The sequence below is a fragment of the Epinephelus moara genome, chromosome 16 (assembly GCF_006386435.1).
Source record: "Epinephelus moara isolate mb chromosome 16, YSFRI_EMoa_1.0, whole genome shotgun sequence".
Classification (NCBI taxonomy): domain Eukaryota; kingdom Metazoa; phylum Chordata; class Actinopteri; order Perciformes; family Serranidae; genus Epinephelus; species Epinephelus moara.
The window spans coordinates 17862211-17886795 of NC_065521.1; the positions used below are offsets into that span (position 1 = coordinate 17862211).

The following is a 24585-nucleotide window of genomic DNA, read 5'->3' on the forward strand; positions in this document are numbered from 1 at the left end:
AAAAATGTGCAAAGGTGCAAATTTTCTCCACTTATTTTGTGTCTGTGTGGACATGTAAAATGGAGGGAGCAATGATGATGTCAGAAACAAAAACAACAATGGCTGGCTACCATTTTTTTCTAATGACTACTTCACATCTTAACTTTGTTGCTGCACCACTATGGCTGGGTAAGCAACACCAGTACCAGTACCAGTAACCTTAAAGTAATACTGGTACCAACAGACTACTTCATTTCATACCTTTTTTCTACCTTATTTGACAACAAGATGCCACAGATGTGTAGTATAGTCATACTTTTGAACAACATTTTGAATGTATCTCGGCACACTGAGCTGCCAACTCCGTCAAATACATTGCGCTCGACATCACCACACCACAGACTGTATGGGGTGTAGCTGCTGCAGTAGTGGGCAAATCACACATCACATTGCAGTGATTGACTACAGGAAAAATCATGCAAATAGTATTTTTTTCTAGATCTGGGTACAAAAAGGATCAAATGCAAGTATTGTTTGACTTGAGAAGTTTTGATACTTGGTACTGGGTTATTTCTGGGTAATCGATACCTTAAAGCTATGAAGTACCAATAATCAGCCCTGTGCACCACTATTTTAGATGTCTGCTGTGCCCAATGTTATTTGGCCCATGTGTCTGTGGTTTAAAGTCTGCAAGAAATTACAGTTTTGGAACAAGCCCAGTTGATTTGTCCTCTCTGATAAGTGACAATATGTTGACATAGTATTGTTTAGTACCACATACTGGCCTGGCGAGCGTTTGGAGTCCTTTTGCGTTCTAGTATGAACAAAGATATTTTGTAATCTTGTTTTGTTGGTTATGTGGACAGAAATTTTTTTAAACGGGGGAAAAATATCCGTATCCGTGTAGACAGGGCCTTAATCACAGCAGTATCTATCCATACAGAAATTTTTGGTCGTATTTGATGAGGTTTTTACCTATTAATTGAGAGAAGTGGAGTTTTGTTTTCTGGTGCCCACAAGTTTGGAAAAAGAACTACTTTAAACTAAAGAAATATTCACTATAAAAAGTTAATAGTTCAAAACTAATGTGGTAATAGTTTATCGAAGTAAAGCAAAATCCAAACTCTTTAATGTGAAGCCAATATTCCTCATATCACCACCATATTACACTTACTAACAACAAGCCACTGCTGCACAAACTGCTTCACAGAATGACACAAAGCCATGCATCATCTTCATCTTCATCACCACGACAACCTCACAGTAAATCAACTTAATATCAAACTTTCCACTGGCAATACCTCTTAACCTCCAGGGTCAAACACTGATGAGCCAATCAGGGTGGAGACAGATTATGATTGATGACTGACTGGACCTATGAGTTCATGTCAAAACGCAGCTACAACATCTGCTGAGCTGTGCACTTCCTCTGAAAATATAGCAGACTGCCAAAGTACAGCAGAGCACACACATGAGAGAATGTGTAATGCTGCTGACCACCTGAGTGTCGGCACTGTGACATATAGTTTACTATGACAGACTGTGAAGGTGAACCGTACAAATAATATCAACCTGCATGAAAAAGATTTTTTTTAAATATATTCAAATATTTTGAGACTACTTATAAAATACTGAGCATTTCTACACACAATTTCCTTCACATAATCTCTGACTGTCTTCCATCTTCCCTTAGTTGCCCCCCAGTTTTCTGTCTTGCTAATTATTTTCAAACCAATGGTCTTAAACCCAACCACCATCATGTGAGATTTGGGGCAGGTTTCACCGCTTAGTGCACAGGTTGCATCAGTCATCGTACGTGAGGAGACTCACTTTTAAATGACGACAAAAAGCAGATTTCATAGGGCTCTCTCCCACATAAACTCTTTTTCTTTCTGCTTTTGTTCATCGCCTACATCTTAATTTCTGCCTCTTGAGCTCTGCTCCTCTTTACAGTTTTGCCTCCTCTCTCTGCTTGTGTCCATTGAGGTACATTTTGAATTTTCAGCCACGTTCTTTCTCTACTCTCTTCTCTTTATCTCCAACTCATCCTTCGCTCCCTGTCTGCTGTCTATCATTAACGTTTTGTGTGTTGGAAGTACTGCACACAAACTGGATGTGAGAAAAGAGAGGAATTGAGTGAAAGAGAAAAGAGAACTTTTTTTACTCAAATTGAGCATAGCATTAGTTCAAGGTTAGTTCAGCTGATCTCAAACAGCCAAACAACTGATGGAGCAGTTGATTGATGGAAGGGAGTCAGCTAATAGATCACATGATTCCTTTCTATGCAACCAACTGGCAAATCTAATTTATGGCATCCCTATTTAAACTGCTCTGGCCTGCCTACTGTTGCTGCTTCATCTGCAAGCTGCTTTGCAACCTGCCTCCACCCAAGCTCCTTCTTTTCATGCTGTGTCTGACTTATCAATGTCATTTCTGTTTGTCATTGATGCTGCTCTGTTCTGCTCTGGGGGGTCTTTGCTGCTGATCTCCCTGTCTTAGGCTTTCCATGTAGGCGCATGGAAGGGCAGGGAGGTTTGCTCTCTCTGCCCCAGGCTTTCCTCTTTGCATGTGGAAGGGCAGAGATATGTGCTCTCTCTGCCTTAAGGCTTCCTATGCAGGCGTGTGAAAGTGTGGAGAGGTGTGCGCTCTCTGCCTTAGGCTTTCCCCGTAGGCACATGGAAGGGCAGAGAGTTGTGCTCTCCCCGAATTATGCTTTCCACGTAGGCGCGTGGAAGTGGTTTCCTGTGTAGGCCCGAGGAAAGGCAGAGAGGCCTCAGAACAGAGCCATACAGCCAAATATAATACTGCAAACGGACTGAACTGTTTTTATGTGATGGCTATAGTTACTTCTTTCTTTTCAGATTAGGATCTTTTTTTAAAACACATGATAAGCCCACATAATAGAATGTATTTTGAAATATCAAACCAACCTTACACAACCACAGTGCCTAGTTGGGGCCTCTTGTTGTTTTTCAGATGTCTATGAGTTCTAAGCATAGAGAAATCTACCCTCTAAACTAATGGTGTCATAACTGTCAGAGGCCCAGTGAGGTAAATGTATCAAATATTTTCAAAAAAGTATTTCTAAATTACTTAAGCAAAGGATCTCCTTGTCATCAATTGATTTGATTTGAACAGAGGTAGGAGGAGGGAGCAATTTACTAGCAGATGTTCCTACAGGCAACATAGGGGGTCGCCTAGGGCGCCATCCAGGGGGGAGTTTGCCTAGGGCTGCAAAGTTTCTAGGTCTGGCACTGGTGCAATTTTAGAGTCTATGCATACACACAGACACACATGCTATTGATAAAGACACACATGCAAATATGCATAAAAGACAGTACACACTTAATGCAGACACACAATGCACATGTCCTGTAGGAGGACACACCAGGTAAGTAAGAAGGAACAGGCGACATTTGTGAAATGAAAAGAAATTGGCTCTGTTTAAAAACACACTCACATACACACATACACACACACTGGCTGAATTTAAGGCAGAGGATTTCATCTCACATTACTTTTGCACTGTGAGACTGAAGAGAGACAGGGATAGGGAGAATAAGTGGAGGTGAAAGAAATAAAACGAAGGGAATCAGGCAGTAAAAGCAGGAGAGAAACTACTGAAAGGAGGGGAAGAATTTAGAGGAGTGTAACAATAGCCAGGGAGGAAGTGAAGGAGAGAGTAAAGAAGAGAAATGAAGCTTGTGGAGGAGAGAAAGGAGGGGATAAAGAAAATAGAGAAATAAATTAGAGAAAGGGAGTAAGGATAGAGAAGGAGGAGAGACGGTAGGGGAGGAGAGATAGGAGGGGATGAATTATAGGAGTGGAAAACCACTGAAGGAGAGAATAAGTAAGAGATAAATTAGAGGTGGAGAGGAGGAGAAGCAGGGGAGAGAAACAAGTGGCAGAAAAAAATGGGAATTAATCAAAGAAGGAGATGAAACTAGGAGTAAAAAGAGGAGGAAAGGAAGCAAGGAAAAGAGAGAAGAGGGAGTGTGGAAGGAGAGAAGAGAGGACTGACACAAAAACCTGGTTATATAACCAAAACAGGTTTCATTTCCATTTCACAGATATTTTAAAAAGCTCCTCTTCTCATTTGATCACCACAATGGAGCCTCTTTAATTACGTAACCTTGTTGTGAGAGGCGAGAGGAGTGGGCACAAAGCTGTAAATGTGCGTGTTTGTGTTAATGTGTGCACATTACGTTTTATTGCCCACATTACACCGTCACCTCTTTCCCTTCCTACCTATTCTCTGTCTCAGGCCAAACGACCGCAAGTTCTTCACAGAGCTGATATAAAACCAGGTGAGACTGATCTGCCTCTACCTCTTTCCTCCACTGATACTTTGTGTAGGAGGATCTCATTAGCATATGTGGGGAATTTATAGCTGATATGACGATGAATTCTGACATTAGCTGAAACTATGACCTTGAGCATTATAATCTGATTTCAGGTTAAACCTTTAAAGAGGCAATTATAGTCTGCATCATGTTTTATCATATGCCTTAAAGGGACAGTTCACCCCAAAATCAAAAATACATATTTTTCCTCTTACCTGTAGTGCTGTTTATTGATGTAGATTGTTTTGGTGTGACTTATTGTGTGTTGGAGATATTGGCTGTAGAGATGCCTGCCTTCTCTCCAAACTAATGAAACTAGATGGCACTCGGCTTGTGGTGCTTAAAGTGCCAAAAAGATACATTTGAAAAACTCAACAGCAATGTCTCTTTCCAGAAATCATGACCTGGTTACTAAAGATAATCCACAGACCCTGCTGTGAGAGGTTCCATGTTGTAACTATTTTCTTTCTATTTCCTTTCTACCAAACTACACCCACCAAAAATATCACCATGCAGAAGGAAGTGTGCTATTGTGAGCTACTGCTACATGAAACTGCCCACAACATGGTCTGTGGATTATCCTGAGTAATCGGGTCATGATTTCTGGAAAAAGACATTACTGTGCCATCTAGTTCTATTATACTGTAGAGAAGGCAGACATCTCTGTGGCTGATATCTCCAACACTCAGCAACTCACACCAAAACAATGTAGACTGATATATAGCACTACAGATAAGGAAAATGTGTATTTTTGATAACAAAAATGCAGCAAGGATGAATTACCAAAAAAGCAGAAGATTGTTTTAAGACTATCTTCGCCTTTAGCATAGCAGAAACACATGAAGCAGGGAAACAACAAACATATGTAACTTAATGTAGCTATCAAATGTTCCTTCCACTACATGTATTTTATAAATTGTGAGGTGACTGTCCTCACAAAAAAGAACAAAAAAAAAAAAACAACAACCAAAAAAAACACAGCACTTATCCTTTGTTCAAAACATTTACATCGACATTAACCTGACAAGCACCTTTAGTGGCTGTGTGAATTATGCAGTCTATGTGACATGTTTTAAAAAGTGTGTAACTTGGACGCAGCAATCTACTTTTTCTCTCCTATTTTCTGCCAGCATACAACATTGGTTTATTGGAACTGTGACCATGATCTTTTCCCTAACCTCAGCCGAGTAGTTTTTATCACTAAACCTGACCAAACTTTAACGATAGTGGATGAAAGTCAGGAGTCAGGAGAGGGGTCATAGGAGTCATTTCTGTGGTTCCCATTTGTAAAAATTTGGGAAGGCACTGAGTTTCAGATATGGGCGTTACATCAGTCACACTCAAATGGGTAGGACTTTTGTAGGACTTCTTTGGGTACAGAATCATCTGTTTTATTAGAGAGAGGTGGACAGAGACAAAAGAGAATAAACAAAACCAAGCTAACTGGAAGAAGAATAAGCACTAAACTAACTGAATCTCACACTGATTTATTTATTCACTGGAGACTGTCTTCTACTTTTGGTCTTTGAGCAGCTCAGCTGCAGTGCTAGAGGTTAAGTGCCTTGCTCAACACCCTTTTGACATCAGCTTTTGAAATAGAGTTTTCCTGCCCGGATTTACTCAGACGGAGCGGGGGATTTGAACCGGCGACCTGACTGTGACAAGCCGGCTTAGAGGCAGAAGCCTTTGTGGAAGAGAGACGGAAACAGACCAAAGGCGTGCCACGGTTTGTTTAGAGTTTGACCCACAAATCTGTCGTGAGAGCTAATTTTAACAGAGTCCCTGTCTCATTTGGGACTGACTGACGCATGCAGACACAGACAATAACAGACACACATGCACACCAAGAACAGGGGGCAGAAGTCCAATCTGTGCAGTGTGTATCCTTCCAAGAGTTTGTGCATGTATTTGTGTGTGTAATGCTTGTGTGTGTGTATGGGCTGCAGGGATCAAAGGATTTTGACTCCTGCAGTAATGGGATGGCAGCTAGCCAGCAGAGCTACAGTGGACCTGGCTATCTCAGTGCCGGGTCAACAGGGAACACAAAGGCCGACAAGTCAACTTCAGCTACTGCTTTATCACTGAAACAAATAAACACCTTACTGTAAAACTGATATATTATATTGTATATTAAGTTTGTCGGACAGTGCTTTAAATCCCACTGATCATATCTGTATTAGCAATGAATCAAATTACTAATTACTATTCTTATTTAGCCTCTTTAAGCTCATTGTTTTGGTTTTACGGCACATTTACTGTATGGTTCAGTCAAACTGTTTTCATCAAACAAGCTCTGATAAGTGATCACACAAAGTTAATGACTCGCTGGAGAGACAGATATTTTCCTCAGGTGGACAGAAACTCTGCCTGAATGTTATGTTTCTTTTGTGGGCAGCTGTTTGCTAACGTGCTAGCCATAAAAACTTCATGCAGCTTTTAAGAGAAAAAGCTTCCAGAGAGACAGCTTGCAGTAATATGACCTGTCTGGAGCTACATCATAAAATATACAATATGTTTGCAAATTCTTTTTTCTTTTTTTTCTATCAGTCAAACAAGAGGCTTTGGGTGACTACACCCGAACACTGGCTGCCTTCACTTTTTGATGCTGAATTACTTAAACAAACAAACAACAAAATGGGGGGAGCTATTTAAAAACTGTACTCAAGCTAAGTTTAGCAGCCTGCTCTCTGTGTTCTAATAATGTGACTTTTCCAAAACTGCATTTCTATTCTTAGACATCTTAAAGATACAAGTCCTATTTTTGTTGTTTATATTTGCAGAGCCGCAGCACAAATTACCTCTGTGGGGACACAAAAGTTTACCAAGCTGAACTTCTTGTCTCCCTGTGTATACCCACATTTGAAACTCATCATCAGTGGTGGGGGGGCTGCTGGGTATTATTAGGATTTAATTGATCTGGCCTTGGTTTTAGTATGAGAGAGACTGCAGCCTTTGAAGTGCTGAAATGTGTACTTTGAAGTGCAGGAGGCAGTGCTCACTTGGACAGGAGCATTATGGGTAGGGGAGATTGCTGGCTCATCCCGCAGGCTGAAGAAAGAGACATGATCAGACAGATGCTAGAAAGGAAGTAGGGGGAAAAAATGTTGAGGAAAGTTTAGCCGAGAGCTTATAGAGCAAGAGGAGAGGAGAGGAGAGGAGAGGAGAGGAGAGGAGAGGAGAGGAGAGGAGAGGAAGGGGGAAAGTCTTCCAGTGTGAGATGAGTGAGTGAGATGGAAGGGGAGGGATGAGGAGGCTGAGCAATGGAAAATAAGTGGAGGTGGGGGTGGACGTGAGAGAAGATGGAGTGTTGCAGCAGGGAGAGAAAAACATGGAAAACAGAGAGAATGATTGCAGAGAACTAAATGAGAGGGTGCCGAGGGTGAAATGAGAGGGAGAGGAAAATAAGAAAACTCTCAGCTCTGGTTTCCTCCTGTTTATTCCAGCGCAGTATACATGAATCAATACAGGCACAACATGAACTATACAGACCCAACGGTAAAATGTTTTAGAGACGGAAATGAACTTCACTTATGAGCCGGATTTTGGTGGAATTGATAAAATACCCGTATTTGTGACGGGATGAAGCAAAATCTCACTTTGCATACTAGTGAAAGGAAAATGTAGTTTCCTAATTGCACCTATCAGTATCTGTCACCAATATTTGCAATATAGTATTTAAGGAATACTTCACCGCCAAAATTACCATTTGTATGTCACTTACTCACCTTGTGTACCATTGAATTCAGGAAGAAAACTGTTTTTCCCACATGCCTCCAGTGAACGAAGAATCCCAAAGTGGAGGAAGTTCTTGATGAATTAAAGTCATTAGGGTCCACCTTTATCAACAGTGAAACTACAGTATAATAAAACATTCATTTACAAACTCTCACACAAGTCATGCAGTATAATGCAAGTCTCATTTATCCATTTGTATGCTCAGTAGTACCCAAACAGACAACGGTTTCCAACAGGGAAGTGAATGGAAAGTTAAATTGTCTCTATTCTCTCCTCAAAGGCAGGCTCCATTGACAGAAACTCCAATTATACCTCACTGAACATGGAAGCTGCTAGTCTACAGCTGCCTCGATTGGTAGTTTGATTGTGTTATTGTATAACTTTGGTGTTTTAAAGGGTTAGTTTGGATTCACCAACATCGCAATAATGATAAAGGCCAAAACATATCGGCAGCAAATGCCGCACCTAAAAAAAACATCCTTATTATTTTCAGTGTACAACCCCACAGCAGCAGCAGCTAGACCTGTGCCACTCCCCTATTTTCAGCATTGCTGCTCCAGAATTAAATGCATTTTCCCCCCACTTGCTCACTGCTTGTACATACCAGCTCCCGTAGCAGCTCTCCTCCTTTGTTCCTGTGGCAGCTCGACTCTACAAACTACAAACTACCAATCTAGGCAGCGGACGACTAGCAACTCCCATGTTTATCGAGGTAGAATCAGGGTTACTTTCAATGGAGTCTGGCTTTGAGGAGAGCGCAGACATAAGTTTCACATTTAGTTCAAATCCCCATCAGTAAGGGCTGTTTTTTTGGGTAGTGACAAGCACACGACTAGATAAAAGACTTGGATTACACTGCATCCGTTGTGTAGGAGTTAATAACTTAATTAATAATCTTGATGTTGTTAGATGCGGTCGCCTGTGACCGATTCAGTGCATCAAGAATTCGCTCACAAGGGCATGTGAAAGAAACTTTTTTTTAAATTTCTTTAATTTCTTTTCAAAAACTCAGCATAACACAAGGAGAGTAACATATATTCAAATGGTTATCTGGGAGGTGAAATATTCCTTTAAAACCAGGGATCACCTCCCCTTTAACTAGTATGACTATACCTTGCCAAACCATTTTGAAAAACAGACCGAATGCGGATCCAAGAAGATGCATGGTATTTGATGGTACACTGAGTTAGCCACTTAGCCGCTAGTTGACCAGTCCCTGTTTTAAGAAATAGGGAGTGACAGGATTAACAGAGCTTTGAATAGATAGGATGGCCTTTTTGATTACTGCACAGCTGAAGTACTAGAATGAAAGTTCAGATGATGCACCTGTTAAAATCACAACACAAACATCTTCCTAATATTCCAGTTTACAAGTTTCCAAGGCTAAACTTGTGTATTTTTTCTCTGCTACAATATGAGGTTTTGTGCCAGTTCCAGTGGCTGTTCAACTGCATGTCACTGTCCATCAAATGCTTGCAGGAAGGAAAAGAAAATGGGGTAGCACAGGGAGGGCAGAGGGAGTAATGCTCAAAACAAGATTGAAAAGAGAAAAAGTGAGGAGAGTCTGAGGATGTATGAGGAGATGGGTAAAATGGAGGATAGAACAGAAAAGGAGAGGGGGAGGGAGAGGAGAATGTGGGGGAAAATAAGGCAAAATGTCAGAGCGAAGGAGGCAGAGGAAGCGGATAAGGATATTAACGAATTAGAAAAAGAGATGAGAGGAGAATGAGGGGGGAGAGAAGAAAAGAGAGAAGAGGAGGAGGAGAGAAAAGAGAGGCGGATTCCAAAAATGTACAGTGAATTAGTTCTGCCTCATGAAACTGGCAGTTCTGGCTGAGAAATGCTTTGGGACCAGGATTTCTGCGTGTATATTTGCATGAATAAGTGTGTGCTGGCGTGTTTGTCTACGTATAATTTGTTTGTATGTTGTGTATGTCCTGTGTGTACTTGTGCGTTTGTGTGTGTTTGTGTGCAAAGAGCATCACAGCCTTCCCCAGAACAGAGCTGATGCTGTGTTGACATTTAGACAAAAACACAAGCTTCGTCTTTTAAAAGAGCAACTGTGAGAGTGAAGCTCGCAGAGAGCTGACAGGGTCAGACATGACTGCTCCTGAGTACTAAACAGAAAAAAACACAACTGTACCTGTCGCGTCATTACACGTCATTTAATCTCCAACTAATTCCTCAAAGCTACTCAGGCAGAGATTATTAATGGAAAAACAAATGACTGTCTTAGCGTATTATTGGTCCTAAACAGAGGCTGGAGCTAATTTATTGTGTGGACTACGACTCAGAAACAATGCACTGAAGCATAATTAAAGAATTAGGTTTCTACTAATCTGCAGTAGTATTGCTTTACTACCAACGAATCATCCAACAAGAAGAACACATTTCTTCACTAAGAATTAAACATAAGGAAAGAAATGCTTTGTTTACTGATGCAGTATTACCTGCTGATAAAGAAAGTTGCCTTAAACGTAATGAAGCATCATCATACACTCATTCCATGTCCATTCATTCATGATATATCGTGTTGTTGTATCTCATCTTCTGCTGCAGTAGTTTCAGTCAACTAGTCCTTCAATCCATATGACCACATATGTTGTATGTTCCTATAAATATGACCCACAGGAGCACTTCCTCAATTAAACCCCACTTCAGTATGGTACCTTTGGAACCAAAAGTAACCCTTCAGACATGGTACCTAGACCCTAGGTCCACTTAGAGTTTCCACCGCAAACAGTACTCTTGAATGTAGTCTGGGTTGTTTTCACGCAGCGCTCCATCCAACACTCACTGTATTTCCTCATTACCGGTGACACAGATGGAAGTCTGCACCTCATTTATCATCCACAGAATGGGGTTGTACGTCCACATTTTACAACAAAATAGAACAGGCTGCAGTGAGAGTCTCTCTCCATGGGATATTTAAAAATAGCGGGTTTGTGCACTTGCCGTAGCTCACAGGAATGGCGCTCTGCAACGCTCTTTTTTTCTCAGAGTGAGGATTAGAATAAATGCAGTTCACACAATCCGGTCGAAATTAATATATATAACCGCTTAAAGATCCACTCCTTGCTGAAAGTGTATGTCATATAAAAACTTCAGTAATAGTCAGTTGTCACAGTGAAATTTAAGGTGTGTTTTGATTGATTCACGTTGTGACCTTATGCAATTTAGTAACATTACAAGTAAATGTTCCGCCTTAAAAGTCGCCGGCAGTCGGCCCAGTGAATGAAGATATTTTTTCTCTGATTCCAGCTGCTGCAAGACGCAGAAAACATCCTTTCATTTTATAGTTATAGTTTACTAGTATATGTAAAACTCTCCATGGTAGGAACAGTGTTTACTTAAGTCTCAAAACCAGCCACCACTCAGCCCCGAGCAGAGTGACTGTCCTCTACTGACCAATCAACAGACTGCAGTGTTCACAGCTCCACCTTTTAGTACCAGATCTGTGTGCTAGGTACCCCAACAGAAGGGGGGACCAAAAATGGGGACGGTACAGAACGGTTCCACTGGTACCATCCACAACTTTTCACAGTGGAAATGGAAAAATATGCGTACTGAACTGAACAGAACTGAACTGTACCACTCGGTGGAAATGGGGCTTTAGCGAACCTACTGGTGCACAAAACAATAGCTCGTATATGACTGTTAATGGTCAGAGTTTTAAACACATGGGCAGAGGTAGATCTTCCTATGTTGTGCATCAAAACTATGTGGTTAAAAAGATCATGGTTTTCCTTTGAAAAAGTAGGTCTGTTACTAACGTAACATAATGTGATTTATCTCACGTGACATACATGCATCAAAATAACCCTAATTGGTTTTACACAGGACATGAACTGTGGTCTCCTAAATCAAAGTCCTGCGCTTGTTTGACCCACCCACCTCCCTTCCCTCCATCCCAAAGTGGACATTGTGACTCTTTATACTACACTTCCTGACCTCCTCCTTTGCTTCCGTAGTAATTACTATGGCCACTAGTGGTCAGCGCAGAACAAAAACGTATATATGGGTTGTATTTTCTGCTTGTAAAAATGACCTATATGGTTGTATTTTGGAGGACAGTCTGATTTTGGTATATGCTGATATTTGAGTGTCAAAAAAACTTGAGCTGTCAGGATAAATATAAACACATTATATAAATTAATGTGAAAATTCAAACGAAAATGTACCAATACTGTGGATATGACCAAAAGGTTGATATTACTGTAGCGGCCCACGTGGCTCCTAGCAGTAATACAGTATGAACACACACACAGGAACAGCGTGTAAAGGTCAGTGTCATCTGTCCTTCACTGTCTAACTTGCTTCCTCTGTGTGTGTGTGTGTGTGTGTGTGTGTGTGTGTGTGTGTGTGTGTGTGTGTTTTGACCCTGACTAAGAGCGTGCTGAGTCAGCCTCTAAAATTCACACACACTTTTTCTTGCGCACTGTGCAGCCAAACAGTATCTGGGTCAGTCTGCACTCTACCATTTATGGAAATTCAGTGTCTTGCTCAAGGGCACTTCAACAGGTACAGCTTCATCTGTGTTGCAGTGAGACCTTCTGCTTGTGTGGCTGCTCATTGGGAGTTAGTCACTTCCGCTACCAGGCTATTATTTCACTGTGCTTATTGTCAGCCTTCACTACTTATATTATTTTTGTATTGCCTGTTCAATATCTGACCCATGTATTAGTACAACTTTCATGTCCACTGCCTACGCTCAACACTATAAAAAAAATTGGATCAAATTGGATAAAAAAGAAGAGAAAGCAGCAAAAAAAATCTTTGACCAAATAATGTTCACATTTTCCTCAGATGCTGCGCTACAGAAATATTTCCGACCACAGTCGTGTGTCACACAGCATTAAAACCTGGGAATCCCTGTATAATACAATCTAAGTCTAATGGTGACATCGCTGTTACTGTTCACAGCAGGCATCCATCGTGTGTGTGTGTGTGTGTGTTTGTACTCTGCAGCTACAGGATGATGTTTGTGCAGCACTTAACATCAGCTCCCCCAACATCACTCGTAACACACGGCACGGAACACACACTCACCAGCATACACATGCCTAAACATAACAAACATACATAATGTATTCAGACACCTGCAAACACACTGTCGCACGCAGTGTACACACTCACAAAGCAGGGACCTTTACCCTCCTATCCAATCAGATCTCTCTGTAGGAGCGTGCTCACACTGTGCGGTGGAATTATCCACCTGCTCTGAGAGATGGGGGCACCTACTGAATCATTGTCTACTTCCCCTTTTTTTTTTTTTCTATTTACGTTCAGCATCTCTTTTACTGTCTACTCCCTTCCTACTGCTCACAACTCTTCCTATCCTCTTAGTCTTTTTATTTCTTTTTCCTTTTGCTGTTTATAAGTTCATTTTTCAGCATAAATTTATTTTATAATATGCTTTCATATTCCTGTGTCACTTAATTTGTGTAGCGGTTCGAGTTATATGGTCATAATTGACAGAGGATTTTGTTTTTACCTCTTGCTGTCAGGTATGCTTTCTGTGTTTTATTGCACTGAACTGAATGAAACATGGCCCGCACTTTTTGCTGTTGTACTCCATGGGAGAGGGGCTCGAGTTAAATGGTTGTAATTGACGGAGGATTTCGTTTTTACCTCTTGCTGTCAGTTTTCAGGAATAAACGGAGATCGCCTCCAAAGATATCCACAGTCTGGGCCTCTTCATATCAAGACAGCGCAGACAACACTAGAGTCCACCTGTTACATATAATCAACTGAAAGTACCAATCATTGTGTTTTGTTGCCCTAAAATGAGCCAGTTATATCTACATCGAGCGGGCCCTTGTGGAGATTGCCATGTTATCTGCTGTGTTTCTAGCCCAGCACAAACAAACCAAACACTGACTCTAGACAGAGGCATTCACATTTTCATGTCAGTAGCTCCCCCGCATTGAGAGTGTCAAAAAAACACTTTTAACATGAAACTGCTTTATTCTGTGTTCTTACCAGACTGAATCACCTGGTCTGTTTGTTTTGGAGAGGAAGAGACCTCTGTGGATAATTTTGCTCCCTCTAAAAATCTCCTGAACAATGAACTTTTAAGGAATTCTAACCAGGAGAAGTTTCAGGTGGTTGCTGCATTCCTCACGGCTAGATGAAACTAAAGCCTCCTAAATCTAACACACTGGACCTTTGAGTGCAGTCAAAGTAAACCTATTAATTTAGCTAGTGTTTGTGTTCATGCACATTTTACATAAGTAAGATTGAGAGAGTGACATGGCTTAACGAATAGTTAAAGAGCTTTACACAGAAAAAAGAACAAAGATAATGGTCGTTGGCTAATGCTTATAATATTTAATGCTGTGTACCAGGAGTATCATCCCCTCCCCCTGTCTGTGCTTGTGTTTGTATGTCCCCGTATGTATTCAGCGCCTGGCCGTTGGAGGATGTGCAGTAGCTGCAGGGACAACACGATCACTACATGGTGATTATTTGTCATCTCTGAGCAGTGATGACACGCTGCCCGTCTGCCGCTGCAGCTCAGATAGGCATTGATTAGGTGTCAGTGTCAATGCTCTGCCCCCATCCTTTGTTCATTTTACACACAGAGGCCTAAGCAGAAACTGCTGTCCCACTGCTGCGAGGGCAACCAAACGTGACGACAGAAATCAAAGACAGAGGGAGAGACTGTCAGTCTGACTGCTCTTTATAGGGTTATTCCAGTTTACTACAACTTTAGTCTTATTTCCAAATCAACCACATATTCAGAGAGATTGTAAACATCAGGGTAGATTATCTAAATTTACCAAATAAAAGATCATAAAACTCCTCAGATTATGTAAAGGTATGTTTACGTTACATTAAGTCTTTGTGTTTTGCTTTGATGTAAAGAAGTGAAATGAAGAGGAAGCGGCTGTTCACAGATCGATAACCAATAACCATTAATTCACACACATGGCTAGGAAGACCCCTGACAGTACAATCAATAGAGAGAAAATGGGAAGGGACGCATGGAGGAACAGAAAGGCAGCATCTACTATCCTGAAACTACACACTGAGGAGTAAACAACACATATTTATGTTACATATTATGTAAAGAGTTTATATCACAGTGTCTAGTATCACATAAAATCATTATCAGTTTCATCTGTGTGCGTTCAGTAAAGAGATCAGTCCAGGACGTGTTTAGTCTAGCCTAACAAATATTGGAAGTCTCTTCTGTTAGCTCCAGTGCATATGTTAACTGCTTTTTAAACCCGACCTGGAGCTTCTGTAATAGCTATAGAAGTAGGTATACTTTATCCAGAGTCATCTAAGGACAAAGATTCGCCGAAGTAATTCAAAGGCTTAATGTGAAAATGACACAAAATTGAAAAGCCATTTTTCATCATCCAAACATTAACTGGTGACAAGATTTGGCTGAGCCAGCAAATACACAGGGAAGTCACCCTGCAGTCCTTTTTCATGTAGATCATAATAATTCACAAGTGACAGCACAGATGTAAAATGTGGTGAGGAGTCAAAGGTGAGATGAAGTAACCAAAGCAGAGGGAGGAGGTAGATGGTAATGGTTCAGATATATTATACATATATACATACATTTATTGTATTTTTTTTTTACTGTAATTTTCTTCTGTTCTGTATTTAAGTTTTGCAATTCTCGCTTTTATTTTTTCTTACTATGTTTATGTTACACACCAATACACCAAAGCAAATTAATTGTTGGTGAAAACCTACTTGGCAGTAAACCAGATGCTGATTCTAAATTTGAGGGGAGGGAGAGATGGACTAGGTGGATAAATTTAAAAAAAAAAGGAGAGAGGAGAGTGTTTGTTTAGGATTTAGTTCCACATCTGTTCTTGTTTTGATATGCAGAAAGAAACAAGGGAAAGGGGAACTGAACAGAGGGAAAGTGAGGGCAAATGTTAGGTGATGGATGCACAAATGCTCTTATGTAATCATGTACATTTATGTTGTCAGCCACATCATGAACATAAACTGCGCTTATACTATATAGAATTAAAAACTGAATGAGATTTGATAGTATTCCATTTACCGACATGCATGTCTGTACCTGTGAGGACCTTCACTGTCATACTGTATAACCCTTACAGCTGCAGGTCTAACACCAACCCTAATCCTAATTTTAACCCTAAACCTAAGTCTCAAAGAAATAGGGCTTTGAGGGTTAAAGGAACAGTTTAGCATTTTAGGAAATCGGTTATGTGCTTTGTGCCAAGGGTTAGATGAGCAGATCGATACTACTCGATACTGGCAACAGCCTCCACTGGTTGCTTGGCAACCTCATAATGATGATAAGATTCCAGGAAGTCGCTGTCCTGGCCAAGAGATAGTTCCAGGATTGATTTTACACTTTGATTTTTGTATGGATTAAATAAACAAGTATAAATAACTTGTTAAAGCAAGCTTTAGAGGAGGTGGTGGGCAGATACTACCTTTGGACAGAGTCAGGCTACCCATTTCCCCATGTTTCCAGTCTTAATGCTCAGCTCAGCTAAGCTAACTGGCTGCTGGCTGTAGCTTCATTTTCTGTGCAGACATGAGTGGCATTGATCTTCTTAGCTAACGTCTGTCGCAGCATGCCTGCAGTAGAACACTTCCATTATAATCAGCTGGAGCCGCTACACTGACCACAGAAGCTGCACTTGCCTGCGTGGGAATCGCGTGGTTCTTTTCCATTTTTATGCGGCTGTTCTACTTTTTCTTCTCTACACGCAGTTCTGCAGCCCTCCAACAGGTAAAAAACTACACACAATTGGGAGAAAAATAGTATGAAAGCTGTTTAAAACTAATAAAAATTAACACCTCATTGTACTAGAAGTAATGTGAAGAGGCAACTGTTTTTACATTTCATATTAAAACAAATCATTCATCAATGCATTGTAAAGTGATCCAGTTAATTAATTCAGTACCATTGAATATAGTCCATCCTTCCAAACCCTGCATAAACAACTGCATTGTCACTTGGCAAACTCAACACACACACACACACACACACACACACACACACACACACAGTAAAGCTGGCACCAACCAGCAAACATATGCTACAGAGAAAGAGTCTGTGTAGCTGGTTAAAAACCCTGTTCCCCCCCGCCTATGTGATGCATCACGCCTGTGCCCAGTGTATTCATCCAGCAGCAAGAACTCAAGTGAACTTCCCAAAATGTCGAGCTATTCCTTGAAACCTAAATCAACCCTTTCAAGATGAAACAAAACAAAAAAATAGCAAAAAAACAGCCAAAAAGTCCTCATTTTCCAATAAACGTCCTCACTCTGGAGGTCTTAGACTCGCCCTTAGAAAGATAGAAGTAAAAGGACACACACAAACACGCACACAAACCAGATGTTGGCAGTCCACTCAGATGCACTGGTCTGAGTCAGTCAATCAACAGAATTAAATTAGCGTGCAGCGTTTCTCTGACCATGAGGCATCGTCAGTCACAACAGAACATGAGAGCAAAATTTGCACAGCAGCTACTGTCAGATGCTAAGCCTTAAGTTTTACTGTTATTGACAACATATAGTAGCATGCCGCCACACTGCACACACACACATACACACACACAGCATTACACTACACTGTTATTTCTCCCCTGGGACAACTTAGTGTTGAAGCTACCTTCAGCTCTACAGGAAATTTACTGCCTTTCCCCACTTCAGCACGCACACACACACACACACACACATGCTCCAATACAAGAAATTTAAGGATGTGCAAGAGCTGATTGGTCAGTTACAGGGCGGACTTTACTCTCATTGGACTCAGAGAAGCCTGGTCTGTAATTTGATTCGCCAAAGTGCTCCAGGGGGTGTTTTCTAATTGTTTTATGCTTGTGTGCACAGTGTACGTGTGTACGTGTATGTGTACGTGTACGTGCGTGTGTGTGTGTTTGCTGGGGAGGCAAGATCAATTTACCCTCCTCTCCCAGGGGAGTCACATACATAGTACACCTGCTCTTCTCTCCCTCTCTGTTTTCCATAAAACTGTTATTCTGCTTCATGTTCATACTTAAAACAGATACACATGCATTTTTTTGTACATTTTAAACTATGTGTAAATGATTGATGACGTCTGAACTGTCGCTGTTGCTGCTGCAGGCGTTGTTATATGAAAACAAACAATGGGAAAATCTCCAAATCTACATAGATTAATGCCTGTTTACTCTTAAAAGGAAATATTTAAGTGTAAGTTAGGTCCAGCAGATCATATAAATTACATATTCATGTAACCGTTCTACATTGCAGGTTAAAATGGTGGATGCAGACATACTGTCATGAGTCTCATCTCACTTATTTTACATGCATGTGTGTTTTGTCTTTTTGCCTCCAGCCTTGTGATGGAAACTACAGGCTCTTTCAACATTCAAAAAGATCTAGTTGAGACAGTTATTCAACATCCATTACACTTCAGGAAAACACAGACATCCCCTGGCTACCGACACTATTAGCATAATAAAGTGGAGGAAAGCGCAGTATGTATTTGTGAGGATGGTAATTTGAGCTGTGGACAAGGAGCGAAGTGGAGCTGACAGTCTGCTGAAGAGACGTGTCACTAAATATAGTGATTCATTATAAATATGAGGCTACAGCAGGAGTTTGACAGCTGCACAGGAGCTCCCTGCTGAGATACAGTTTTCACTCTCATCATCTTTTTCTTTTATCTCTTTCTCTGTTTTCTACGGTCTCTCCCTCTTGATCTCATCCTTCTCATTTCCCCATCACTGTCATCTTTTTTATTTCACAGAGAAACTGAGTTTGGAACCGACAAACAGACTGTGAGTCAATAGACTGCTTGGCTGTGTTTCCTCCAATATTTATTTAGCAGTTGGCCAGGAGATAGCAAACTCAAAAAAATGTTATAATTTGATTTGACTGAGGCGGGGAGCTTGCTGAATGTGGCACAGTGTAAAGTACACCTTGCTTTTAGGTATTTTGAGGAGAGACAAAGTCAAGTTTCAAGTCTGTCAGTGCAAATCTCAATTCAAGTCTCAAATCCTTGGGGGCAGGTCCAAGTTATCTCGCAAGTCCTTAAAAACAAATTGCAATCAAAAGGTCCTAATCAAAAGTCAAGTCCGAGTTTTCCTGTCTTTTTTTTTTTAGAAGTTTGACTCATGTCCAAGTCGAAATCTCTACAGCCCTTTGCCATGTAATTTAATACATGAGGAAGATGGCTACCAATGCTAACAATGCTAGCATGATCCACCAAGGTGCAACACCTGACTGTCCCTCCACAGAACACCTCTGACACAGCGATCCTCCATCTTTCCTTATCACCACCACTGTAGAGAAGATACTCTGTTTAAGTCTTTCCTTGCGATTAAAAAATAATAAAGTATTGTATAATTGATGACAAATTGCTCCATATACTAATTAAATCTTATTAAAAATGGATCCATTAAGAACATGATACCAGATGTTCATTCAGGCAGCAGTCCAGAAGCAGCTGAGATCAGCACCACGGACAGAGGCAACATCCAAGTGCAGTAACCACAACCCACCAGCAGGGGGACAGACAGCTGCTGTTGCTGGTGTGAGAGCTGTGTTTCTGCTTTACTGGAGTCTGGATAATAGAAATTACTACACAGAGTAATGGGGTGCTAGTTAGTCTGTCAGAGAGGGGGGAAAAGAGTGTATTAGCATTTCAAAAAACACAAAGAAAAATGATACAGAGGGAGAAAGAGGAAGGGGAGGGAAAGGAAGGAGAGAGAGAGTGAGAATAATAACAGAAAGAGCAATACTGTAGAGAGAGAGAGAGAGAGAGAGAGAGAGAGAGAGAGAGAGAGAGAGAGCAGTGGAATACAAACCACTGAGCTGCTGGTTGCAGCTGGATTTTTCTAGTTCTACACACACACACACACACACACACACACACACACACACACTCATAGACACACACAACACAAACTATAAAAGTCCAGAGCTGAAAATCACCAATCAGAGGAAGCTGTTCCACTGCTCTGGTTCCTGGCCACGATTTTCAAATCTGTTGTGGCTTATTTTAGTCATTCGGATGTTGCACCCTGCTCAGCGGCTGAATAAAAGAGAATCCTGCTATTATGCAAATTTTCATTTTATTTTCACCAGAAATAAGCTAAAATCAGGACATTATTCAAATTCAAATCTAAAAGTCCTGTTTGCTTTTTAATATTCAAGCTTAGGTTGCACATTGTCTGCCGAATTACATATTAAAATGTCCAATCAAGTCACATATTTGTCAGTAGAGTTTTGAATGTTCATTCCGGCAATATTATGTTTTTTTCAGACATCAAAATGAAAATGTGAATATTTTAAAATCTCAGTTTTCTCAAAAATCATGCATGCACGAACTGAAAATTCATTTTTATATTTATTTTATCTTGATATCGGCCGCAGTAGACTTCTACAACGCACTGATATTTGTCCAACAACTGCACACAAACTAACACATGTATTCATACAATTCCTTACACGATACAACAACTCATTTACATACACACAAACATACATAATAAAGATGAATTGTTAAACAAAATTACTGATTCACTCATGTCTTTAGTGAATTCTCAGTCCTTGCCCTCTATTCTTTCCTTTCCTTTAGCTTTCTCTTTGTTTCCCACCCCCACTCTGCATCATGGTACAGTCCAATCCTAACCTTTTTGCTTGCTCCCATCTCACTCTCCTTCAGCCATCCATCACTTTCTCTCTCTTCCCATTCCAGCTCACTCTCTGGTGGTGTTTTTGAGGAACATTATTGCTCAGATTTGTCACCATAATGCAATAACAATGTGTGTGTGTGTGTGTGTGTGTGTGTGTGTGTGTGTGTGTGTGTGCAGGCACGTTAGGATGTGGATGTGCTTTGCATGTGTGCTAACTGGTTTCTCTCTTTTTGTCTTCCCACCACACACACACACTCTCTGAGAACCATTATTGCTGAGATTTGTCACCGTGTGCAATGTACAATTAGATATAGGCAGTGTGTGTGTGTGTGTGTGTGTGTGTGTGTGTGTGCTCTGTGGATATTTACTGTGTGGCTGTGTGCTGATTGGTGGCTCCAAACCATCATTAGACACTGCATGCATACATAGGGACACATACATACACACACACACACTGCCATTAGTCATCAAGTCTCCCACTGATCTGAGCTGATGAACAACATGCTAGTGACAGAACCAATTCAACACCCACGCCTGAATTACACAAGGAGATCATTGATCTGAGCATGTGCACATGTGAGTGTGTGTGTTTTTCTGAGTGGTGCTTCAAATGTAAGATCAAGTCAGGACTGTGAGAGATGCTTAGTAAGTCTGAAATCACCCTTCATTTGCTTCTTTGTGCCTTCTGCTTCTTGTGTGGATTATAAATAACCTGTTCTAGATGTTAACACTGTTCTCTATCGTTTAAGATACTGACACACTATTTCATTGTCTTCAATCAATATACAGTTATTTATCATTCCCAAAGATACTTGTGATTGTATAGAAGCAATTGTCAAGCTGAACTGATGTGGGCGCAACTGTAGACCACGACGTTTCAAATCTTGAGAGCCGTGCAGCAGGCCTGGGTTTTGATTGCACAAGCAAAGTGTGAAGACCAGCGCAAAAACCAAGCAGGGACCCTTATATCATGTATTCTTATTTAAAACAATGATTAAAGTTTAGTAGAGGTCTAGTTCAGGGTAGGAAAATTATATCATACCATTTATAATATTAAAATTGCAATCACTTGACAAATAGCTTTGGGTTACTGTCACTGACCTTCACTACATCTCTGAGGTTAAACACAGAAAGTCTGTATGATTTCTTGTTTTACTTAGTGTTCTTATTGGGGCAGTAAATGTTGTCCATCTCCAGCACAATGGTGGTTCTCTGACCAAGGCTGCTGAATGTGTTTTCATTGTTATTTGTATATCAAATGGAAGATTGGACAAAACCTCTTAGTGCTGTGTGGGAGGGTTTTACTCACAATAGCCTCAGGGGTGCCAGTCTGTAAAAACTGCAATGAATTCTGGCTCTGCCTTAAACAACTGCTAAGCTTCCTGAAAGAGTTGCATTTGTCTGGATGCCAATAGAGTGTTTTTTTATGTTCCACAAGTTATCTTATCTTACTGACTTTCGTTTAATTTATTCAATTTCTTGAGAATGAGACTGCATGTCTCCATGAGATTACCTGTTTAAATAAAGGTTAATTGAAAAAACAAAATCCCCATACTGTGATCCATGGTCAGCACAATGTTACAGTTCCACAAACATCCTGATTCAGCTGCGGCCTTTAGTTTAGTATTTTACAAAAACAGATGGCTGACAAGTGCTCTAGGCTGGGAACTGCCCATTGGTCCGACATCCCATTGTTCCGACCATATTAAACCCATTGTTCCGAAGTCCGTTCCGAAATCATCATGATGCCCTGTGGTTAAGGTCTGGTTAGGTTTAGGCACAAAAACCACTTGGTTAGGGTCAGGAAAAGATCATGGTGTGGGTTAAAATGAAAAAGAAAGTGACAAACACATAAGCCGTGAGCCTGCTTCGCCTCAAGCTTTTCCCAGCTGACCCAGAGCCCACCATCAAGGTAGAAATACGGCCGCCGGGAGCCATTCAGCACCGTGGACCGTCGGACTAATGGGATGTCGGACCAATGGGCTGTCGGACCAATGACATGGACCCTCTAGGCTAACGCTGTTCCATTGTCCCCGGGATCATTCCCAGGACACCTCTAAGAGTTTAGAGGTTTCATACATATGTATACGTATCACTCAGCAAATGACAAACTAAATCGAGGTGCGTCTTTGTGCTAGTTAGCTGTTAACTGTTAGCAGCTGGTGGGAAGCAGTGTGTTTAGCTTACGGAGCTTACAGCTAACTGAGCTAACAGCTAACAAAGCTAAACACAGGAAGATTGAGAGTTCCTGTTTAGAGGAACATGAAACATTAAACGGTGAACTGCAGTTTATTGTGACAACACAAGTTTACAGTAATTAAGCGTAATATTACCTAAGTACTTCAGCTGAGTACAGTTTGATAAACTTTATTTTGATAAATTTAGTGTAATGTACAATTTCATCATCAGTGCAGCAATATAGTCACACTATACCCACCACTCAAGAGAAATACTGTCTTCATTAGCTAATTAACCCCATCACTTCTACTTTGCACTTTTTTGGATCGCTATCAAGCTGCATGTAACTCAACACTTCCTGCACCAATGTTTCAGATTTAAATCCTTCCAGAACTTTATCCCTCTCCTTCCTGCGAGTCTTTTAATGTGAAATATCCGCAGGAAGTGTTGACTTTCATGACTTAAAGTAGACATGATTAGAATAATTTAGTGACAGAATTGGTGATTGGCTTTAATATTATAGTTTACAGCACCCAGTGTGCTCATCTCACTCTTAAACATGTAATTTAATCAAGGCTTTAACCATTTCATAAAAGCTTACAAATATCTACTGTCACTAATCTCTGATGTCATTTGGAGAATCATGCGTTTGATGTTACTCGATATCATCTACATTTTTCAGTCCAACAGAATCCATATCAGCGTGCATAATCCCATGAATCCTGATGCCAATGAAGCAACAGAAAATAGAGGTGGGGGGGGGGAAGAGGAGACAGAAGGAGAAAAAGTCTGAGTGGGCGGAGGAGAACAGCTGGAAGGAAGGAGGGAGGGACGAACGGAGGAGGTAATGGAGCACAAACACATCGGGCTTCAGTCTCGAGGGCAAGACAGCCAGCAGAGAGAAAACACCCCCAAAAACACCAACAGAGTGGCGCAGCCCGCCTGGGAATCATCCATTCATTGAGCAGCGCAGGGGAGCTGGAGGAAAATACAGTAAATGGATCTGGCTGGGTATACCCTCTAATTTCTCTCTCTCTCTCATGAGAGCCATCCCTCTCTCGCTCTGTATCATGACCTCTGACCACTTCTCTCTCTCTGGTTAATTCTCCCGCTCGCTCTGTCAGATTCGTTCTCTGTTTTACGGCTGAGTCATCATCTAAGTCATTCCCTTGATTTCTCTCTTCTCTCAATCCTTCACTTTCAGTCCCCTCTCGTTTCCCTTCATGGCTGTCTGGTACTGCCCCTCTTCTTTCCCTTTTCTTTCCCATGCTCCCTCATGTTCCTGTAGTCTCTGTTTCTCCTGCTTCCTGTCTTTTCTCTCAAATTTATAATGCCACATGCTGCTTTAGGGGCCGTACTCATGCCACGTTTTTTGTGCCCTCAAATTGATTGTTTTCAATGAATGCCAAAGCGACGCCAGAGCAGCGCACACGCATTCCTCAGCACCTATTTTTCAGGGTGTGACAGCTGCTCTCTAAGATAAACCAAGTTCAACTTTTGCGCGCCACATGTCATGTTACAAGGACCAACCAATCACAGCTAACATATATCTTTCCCTTCTTCCGTAAATATCAGTCTGTGGTAAATATGAAAAAGTTGATCATTGGTGCAGGGCTGCCAGAACTTTACATCTGTCCCACAGACGATATGCCCACACACTTATTAAAACAGCGCCTGGAAGAAGATCAGCTCTGCACTCAGGATTTCAGGTTAAT

General features: G+C 41.0%; 1 protein-coding gene across 1 annotated transcript in view; it reads right to left on the reverse strand.

Annotated features, from left to right (window-relative positions):
• bsna (bassoon presynaptic cytomatrix protein a) overlaps window positions 1-24585 on the reverse strand; it is a 190626-nt gene that overhangs the window by 43126 nt on the left and 122915 nt on the right. The window lies entirely within an intron of this gene.